Source organism: Oryzias latipes, chromosome 1, assembly GCF_053564925.1.
Source record: "Oryzias latipes strain Hd-rR chromosome 1, Olatipes_Hd-rR_3.1".
NCBI lineage: Eukaryota > Metazoa > Chordata > Actinopteri > Beloniformes > Adrianichthyidae > Oryzias > Oryzias latipes.
This window is the reverse complement of record NC_136237.1, coordinates 11,607,527-11,615,699: the sequence shown is the minus strand read 5'-3', so window position 1 is coordinate 11,615,699 and position 8,173 is coordinate 11,607,527. Positions and strand designations below refer to the sequence as shown.

General features: G+C 39.5%; 1 long non-coding RNA gene across 1 annotated transcript; it reads right to left on the bottom strand.

Annotated features, from left to right (window-relative positions):
- Positions 1-330: 330 nt before the first annotated feature.
- Positions 331-5,518, bottom strand: LOC144993968 (uncharacterized). The gene is made up of 3 exons (XR_013657291.1): positions 5,031-5,518; positions 1,709-3,748; positions 331-767 (listed from the first exon to the last, which is right to left on the bottom strand). It is a non-coding gene; the product is annotated as an uncharacterized LOC144993968 (long non-coding RNA).
- Positions 5,519-8,173: the final 2,655 nt, after the last annotated feature.

The window sequence follows — 8,173 nt, the reverse complement described above, 5'->3', positions numbered from 1 at the left end:
TCTGAAGGTGGAGAAAAATCTTTAACTTCCACAGTAGGTTCTGTGGAGAAACTGGCATCACTTTGCTCCGTACCACGCAGTGGGACTACCTTACCTCAAGTTCATCTCACTGTCAATCACAGATACCCAATACACCTCCCCTGCTCAGCCCAAAGTCACTTTGCCAGACCTTAATTTTATTTTTTTAATAACTCAAATGGCATTAATTTTATATGGTAACCACATATACACCTCTTGGCCAGGTCACCCTTGCAAAAAAGATCCTCATCTCTCTGGGTTTTATAGCTGGTTAAATACTACACAACAAAAGATGGTCATAGAACAACAAAGTGCAAACATTCACCCTTTATTGCAGAGTAAAATTCAGTGAAAACATGGACAGATTAAAACATCAAAATTTAAGCAAATGTGGGATCTCTACTGATTTGAATTTTATTTAAACTGGAACTAATTTTCATAACATCCTTACATACAATAAAGTCCCTTGAACAATACAGCAGTATTGATCTGAACTCTGTCTTGCTCCCCTCAGTCTCTCTTCTTCTGTATGTAATTATGTCGCCTAAATTAAGTTCTAAACAAACGGGACAGTAAAGATGTAGGTCCACTCCCAAACGGTCTGAATTAAACAATGGGTTGATGTCGTCTTGCAGTTCCAACATTTGTGGACCCAAAAGGGGACTGTCCCATACTGGGACATTGATCCCAGGATGAGGTTCAGTCATGGATCCACTCTCCTCCCATTCAATCTCTGGAACCAGCATACCCTGACAAAAAAAAAAAAAAGATGCTGTTTATGAACAGCACTGTTTTTTTAAATGTTTTAGATTATGTAGGAACAGAGACCCACTAATAATGACTTATATTGTTTCTGGCAGGCAGACCTCATATCTCCATAACTGTTTTTAATTTGCAAATAAGTGACTCTTAACAAAGTAGTGAGATTAGTACAGCTGATGGCTCATAATGCCGTGCATTGTGATGCATTTTGAACTTGCAGATGTGCTATTCTTCCTACTTGATTTAAAAACCAAACAATTTAGGGAAATAGTTTGCATCACACAACAATAATACTTTTCATTCATTTTTGATGAAAATTCCTTGTAGTCATTGTGATTTCATTATACTGTTCTTGATACTTTCCACTTTAGTCGAACTGCACACACATCAGTTGTCCAGTACAGTGAGATTAAATAAAGCAGTGTTTTTCAACCAGTGTGTGTGCCGCGGCACACTAGTGTGCCGTGGGGAATTGCCCTCATTAACTGATCTAAAAACATTTCCCATCTCCAGGAAATCAGCTCTTTGTTTATCCAAACAGGCCCTGATAAAACACTCAGTAGTTAGGAATATGAAAGATCTTAAAATGACTTTTTCTTTGTGTTTATTTAATTCTATAAAATACATTTTGATAAGGTTGACGGTACCGCGATTTAGCTGCAGCTATAACTGTGTAAGGAAAAATCCTGCCCCTTTAACTGTCTCCGCCAATCATTCTTGAAGGCTTAATCACATGTCATCAGTCTGACCAATCAGAAGTGGTTAAAGTCTTCACTTCCTTGTTCTTAATTCTGCTGATAAATTCGCTCAGTTATAACAAAAATACCAGCTAAAGCTCGTCTTTAGCGGTGTAACTTTCCACAGAGTCCGGTGTCAGACCGTGGAACAAGTGAACAAAGGTTGAAAAACACTGAAATAAAGCACTTACCCGGGGATCAGAAACAGGGTTCTGGGTCAAGTCCAACTGGCACAGCTGATTTGGTGTCATGCTTTGCTCCGTCCTGATTGGATGGCTGTCCCACACGTCACTAAAGACATCCAAACTGGCCTGAATGCGTGGTAGGAAAATGTAATGGCAGCAGAATACGTGATGTTACTGATATTGAGCAAGTCTTGGTTCTCAGGAGAGTGCAGGATGTTGTAATATAAACCAGTAACACTCACGAAGACATCACACCAGAGGGGCTCAATCCTGTATTTGGAAAAAAGCAAAAAGAAATATTATATTGTCAGATTTATTTTTAATACATCATTCACTTTTATGTATATATTAAAGCGTCTAAAACTAGGTTCAACTCACCGTTGATTGTGTGTACACTTTTGCTGCAATGAAGCTGTTTGTGTCAGTTCTACATACTGTGAGCATTAACTCGGCTATGCCCACATTTTCTCCTCCGTGATCTCCTCTCACCCTGACAATAACATGAAAATCATGTCTCAAACACATAATTACAAATGCATCGCCAATACGGTACACATCAATTTAAAATGTAATGTTCTTATGTATGATGCCAATAAGTAGAATTTCTAGGTTAGATAAATTGCAGGAGTGGGTTACATGTATCACTGGGGAAAAAATTGAGGTGAGAGAGACTGTTGAGGGGGGGTAAAATGTTGTTCATGAGGGGAAAGAGTTTTACAGTTGCCTTTGTTTTCAGAGGAGTCTAAAAAAAGTTATTTTATTTTTGTACAAATAACCAAGTGCTTATACTGCCTGATATGTGAATAAAAGATTTATTTATGAATAACATGAATACCTCAGAGCAGGGGTCGGGAACCTTTTTGGCCAAGAGAGCCATAAACGCCACATATTTTTAAATGTAATTTCGAAAGAGCCATACAATAATGTAGTGTCCTTTTCCCACACGGAGACTTAACCTCTTTTAAGGTTCTTTATTCTGGTTAATGCAGGCTGTAACAAATGCCGTAAATTAATTCAGCAGCTCCTGAATCTCTCCCGCCGAGACGAAAGCGCTTCTCCCAACTTTATATTCCCCCCTCCCGCTCCAGCCCTCCCATTTCCCTTATTCGGCCCATAGCTGAACCCCATTGGTCCAAATTAACCAACAACAGGCTGAGCGACAGAAGTAAGAGCCAATCAGATCTCTGCTTGATGCGTTCAAGGAACTCCAGAACTTTTAACGCGGCCCAACAGCCAAGTTAAACTCAGTCCGCTACAATATGTTTAAAACTAAATATTCAAGTGAATGTGTGCATTTGATATAATTTCAACACTTTTAAAGTACAATAAGTCTGTGGATTATTTTTAATAACATTGTTATGCTGTTGCTAATAAATGATGAGTATTTCTCGTGGTAGTTTTGTTGATGGTCTAGTCTGGTTGATACGTGGTGAGTTTCTGCTTCATGCAGGTGTTGAGACTTTAAACGTGATCATAGGTCTGAATGTTCTGTAAATGTGAGACAGACTGATCACATGCAGACGCGGAGCCAAACACACACTCACACGCTGCAGTGAGTGACGGGCAGCAGGTTTTATGTTTTTACAATCCCTGCGCGGTTCACCTTACTGACCGAGCCCACAACTCCACCCTCACCCTCTGCTTTCTCCCTCTCAGTCACATCCCGTCCCCGCTACTGCGCGCTCTTTCTCAGAGACGGGGGCGCGCAGTTTTAGGCACGGCAATTCACAGGTTTCCGGCTGGTACAAACTCTGTGAAATAATAGATAAAAGTAAAGTGATAATGCTGGCGCAGATCCTTCTCTCCAAGCACCGCTACTACTGTGCGCCTCTGCCATCGCATCGCGCCCGAGAAGGACTGGTCTAATGAAAAAGAAAAAATTAAAAATGTGTCTGCGAGCCACATGTGACCATCAAAAGAGCCATATATGGCTCGCGAGCCATAGGTTCCCGACCCCTGCCTCAGAGGAAAGCCATACACGTTCACAGCGTCGCTGAAGAAGGCCAAGTCTGCACAGTTGTTGTCTGCCATCTTCAGGTACAAGATCTATGGAATACAAGTACAAATACTTTCAACTGACAGATATTTACAGGGGCAAAAATGCTAAATTCCCAATTGATAGGTAAAACAGTGATACAATAGGATGATAAAATATGAAATAGAATAGAATAGAAAGGTATTTAGGATGTCACGCTTCAGCAATTCCTAGAGAATAAATAAAAACACAACAAACATGGATTAGATCATTTAACTGTCTGAGATTAAATTACATAATTTTCAAATATTAGAAAGGGGAATTTTTTAAAACACTCTTGCTATGATAACTTGAGCTTGTAGTAAAGAACAGCTTTAATTAAAAAAAAATCAGAGACAAGACACTGATCACAGGAAGCCTGTGTGTAATACTTACAGTAACTTCTACTCAAATCACTGTTGACAGCATATTTCTCCCATCCGCCCTTTCTGTGACTATTTATCGACTACAAAACAGCCTAAAAACATAATGTTTGGGATTCTTGTCATTACGTCATTGGAAGTAAAGACACGGGGAATTTAGTGGCTGTCACTCTGACACAATCACACAGGGCTTTTCAGCACAATACGGGTTCTAACGTTAGAAACTAATGAGGCTGCTTTCATTCAACAGGGGATTCACGTCTTTTATATTTAAAAAAATGCTGTTTTCATGAATGTCATATGAATTAACTTTGTTGCACATATCCACCCCGTCTTAAAGTCTGGGTTGTGAAAAGACTGTGTCTAACTTTAACCCGGATCGCGTTTACATAAAGGCAGCACACGGAACAACTAACTTACTAGCTAGTTAGCATAGCATCAGTGTTTAAACAAATCTCGGTCTCCAAATCAATACTTTTTATGAAACTTTATGTGCTGCTGTAAATCCGGCATGTTTTTCCCCTTAGTTCCTTATGAATCATGTTAAGAACCTACATTGGCTGTATATCTAGCTTGAACCGACACCGCCTTCACTCACAGGGCAGGCAGACACAATTTGAGTCGAGAGCCGGTTAGTTTCAAGGCCCCTGGTTGGTTGTAGTTACTCGTGTTGTGTGAAGAGCTGGTATGCCAAGTATAAAACTTGACAAAACCATCATAAGTCCTCCCCCGCTTTCATAAAAAATATGACCGCACAGGCTATGCTAATTTGCGGTGGGGGTACTCTGCAAACGACTCGGCTGAAGTGTTCATAAAGCATTCACACATGTCACTTGGCTAAGGAGACCGCTTCAACTTAGTATTCAATAACATTACATACATTAAAGGCATTACAACGAGGGAATAATAATCAAATAAGTGCATTAATTACGGGCTGAGACTCATCCCGTTCGGAAGACCTCTCCGCCATGTTTGCCGCCCGCGTCCTCCCAACTGCTGTGCTGAACAGCTCCCTCCCTCGTCAGTTAGAAAGTGAGGAGTGTAAGGGGCCATTTGATTGGCTAAAAGCGAACCCAGCTGCTTTGCCGATGAGTTTGATTGACAGATTCACTAGCCAATGGTGACATTAGTCAGCCTGCTCCGTCAGATGAGTCTCAATATTCACCGTAGAAAAATCTCTCACACACACGGGGAGATTCACAAACGAGAACGGGATTTTGAATGCACATTCTGCAATTCGAATGATCTGTGAGTTCACATCACATGTGTACCTAAAAATCACGTGTGTGAAGCACTTACTGTGCATTTCTGATACATTTATTGTGAATTTCTAAAATGTTTTTGTGAAAAACAGTGTGCACATTTGTGAGAAACACTTATTGTGCATTTGTGAAACATTTAGTGTGCATTTGTGAAACACAATGTGTGTGTTTGTGAAACACAGGGTGTGTATTTCCGAATATATTTTTCACGTTTGCATAAAATGACATTTGTGAATCGGAGCGTGTGTATTTGTAAAACCGGTTGTGTGCATTTCTGATTACTGAGACTGAAATAACTCCATATGTGGGCGTGATTTTCACACGAGGTCCATCGGACGATCTTCTGAATATGCAAATGCAGGGTTTTTATACCAAAGCCCATCCCTGAGCTCGTTGGTTCGGACTTTGAATGCACCATGTTCATCTGTCTGTCCCCTTCGTGTTTGTGCGAAGTAAACCTCCACAAAAGATAAGTTTTGTCTCTGAGTCATTATTCATTATTTCTGTGTGTAAGAAACTGACGGGGTTACGAACTAAAATTTAATACAGTCCTTTCTAGAAAATCCAGTTTCTTCACATTATGTGTGGGAGAATTCGGACTGCGAGCCGTCCCGCCGCTCTGGGTTAACTGCTGCAGGACTCAGGAGCTCGGCCCGTCAGCACACACAGCGGCTTTGGGGCAGTGTGCGAACTTTTCAGAGCATAAATAAATGTCGCTCAGTCCTTAGAAACTGTTCAAACAATCACGTGGAATTGTGTTTCCAGTTGTGTCCCGGCAAAATAAAGGCTGATGTTATTCCCACACATTTATGTGCAGCCAAGCTGCAGATTGCAGCTTTTCCCGCACGTTCCTGGATTTTGTGTCCACAAGGCTAATGTTGTTAGCCCGTGTTTATAGCCTGTCCTAACCCTTCTTCCAGCTCCGTTCTTCCACAAAAAAGCACTGACTACACGGATTAAATTAAACGATGAGCGAACAGGCACTTCATAATATTCATAACATTAATAAAAGCACGTTTGGAAGATCATCTCGTATATTACCGAGCTGCTGCATAAAAGTCTGTAGCAGCGGCTTGTTTACAACGGGACCCATCTCCTCTTCCGGGTTTTTTTTTTTACCACCACCATGGAACTAACCACCACAATGCCTAAATGATTTATTCCAACCGAAAGTGTGAGCCATGGGAACACTTGTTCTAATTGGAAAAAGGTTTTCTGTGCCCATGTGCACGGGTGAATTTTAACCTGACCATTGATCCGATCAAGATATTTTTCCCATGCAACCGCGGCTATAGTTAGTGGTTGAGTGAAGCCATTTATTGTCAAAAAGTTATGTTTGATGGTTTAGGTGATCACGGCTAAGAAGACAGGTATTTAGTCCAAAAATAAATCATTTTTTAATGTCAAAGTACACTAAGTCCAACTGAACGAACATTACTGGTCTAAAGGAGCCCATAAAAGAGGTCAACTTAACAGAATCGAATTGATTTGTATCTTAGGAAAAAACTAAAAGAACTAACCTGCCATTACCACACAATTGGAGGACTTTTAAATGAGTGGACGGACTACAGATATTTAGCTCGAGTGGGCGGCTCGACTGTATCGATCTTTTAAAGCGGTAGTGTCATTGCTGGTGTATCGAACTCTCCCTTCAGATTGTGTTTCTCATGGGACTTTCCAAATGAAGTTTCATTTCATCACACGCGTATTGCTGAGTGCCGGCCCTTTGCGGTGGTTTTGAATTCAGAGCGGGGTTTTCAATACGTCTGTTCTTCTAGAGAGACGTCACTCATCTTGTGTGTGTGGCGTTAGGAGAGTAGTAATTCAGTTCAATTCCATTTTATTTACATGAGTTGGTTGCAGATGTTTTTTCTCTCTCTTTAAGCTGCAAGCTCTTTTACCTGCAGCATCCGCACACAAACCAAAAAAAAGGAAGAGAGGAAGACAAAGAAAGACAGGTGCTACAGGAATAAACACCAACACACAAAGATAGTAAAGAAAATACGACACCAGGAAAAGAGGCAAAATCTGAAACCATTTCCCTTTTAAAAATCTAGAGTCTGCAAGAAAAGAATTTCATTTAGAACGGGATCTGAATCCCCATTTGCACCTCAGAACTGAGAATCTTAAAACCAGAGCAGATCATTACTGACTGAAGAAACCAGATCCGCTCCTCAAAGCTGAGGCACTTAGTTATTTTAAATACCAACTTTATGTTATTGATTGTTTTTTATTTCTCGTTCTGCACATTTCAATTCATATTTTGTGTTGTGTTTGCAGTGTTTTGTGTTGTTTCTCTTTAAATTTGTTTAAAAGGAAATATTTTTTTGAAAATAATATAGTTGTAAGTAGGATTGCAGTTTTATTTGTCTTTTATAATTTATTTTTTATATTTTATCTGAAGTGAAAAAAGTAAAAGCACATTCACATCAAACATATAATAAGAAAAACATTTTTTTTAAAACTAACAATTCATTTTGTGCATTATATTATATTGTTGTCGATAATAAATTAAAGCAAAAAAAACAAACTAAAGAGCTGATTGGAAGCTGAAAGTCAGTCCTTTTTAGTGAGAAGAAACAGTTCTCTATAAAAGTCAGAATTCCCATCAAGAAAATAAAACGGTTTATTGAATTGAAAGGAATTATAAAAATTATTCGGGATTTTTAATGATTTTTATTATAAGATTTTATAAAATGCAATAATGATCTACTCAGATAAACCTGACTTTTTTTCTCTTTTTGTTCTGACCAATCATAGCACGAGCTGACTTGGTTTGGGCAGGGGGGGATTTAGTGATTGACAGCAATGC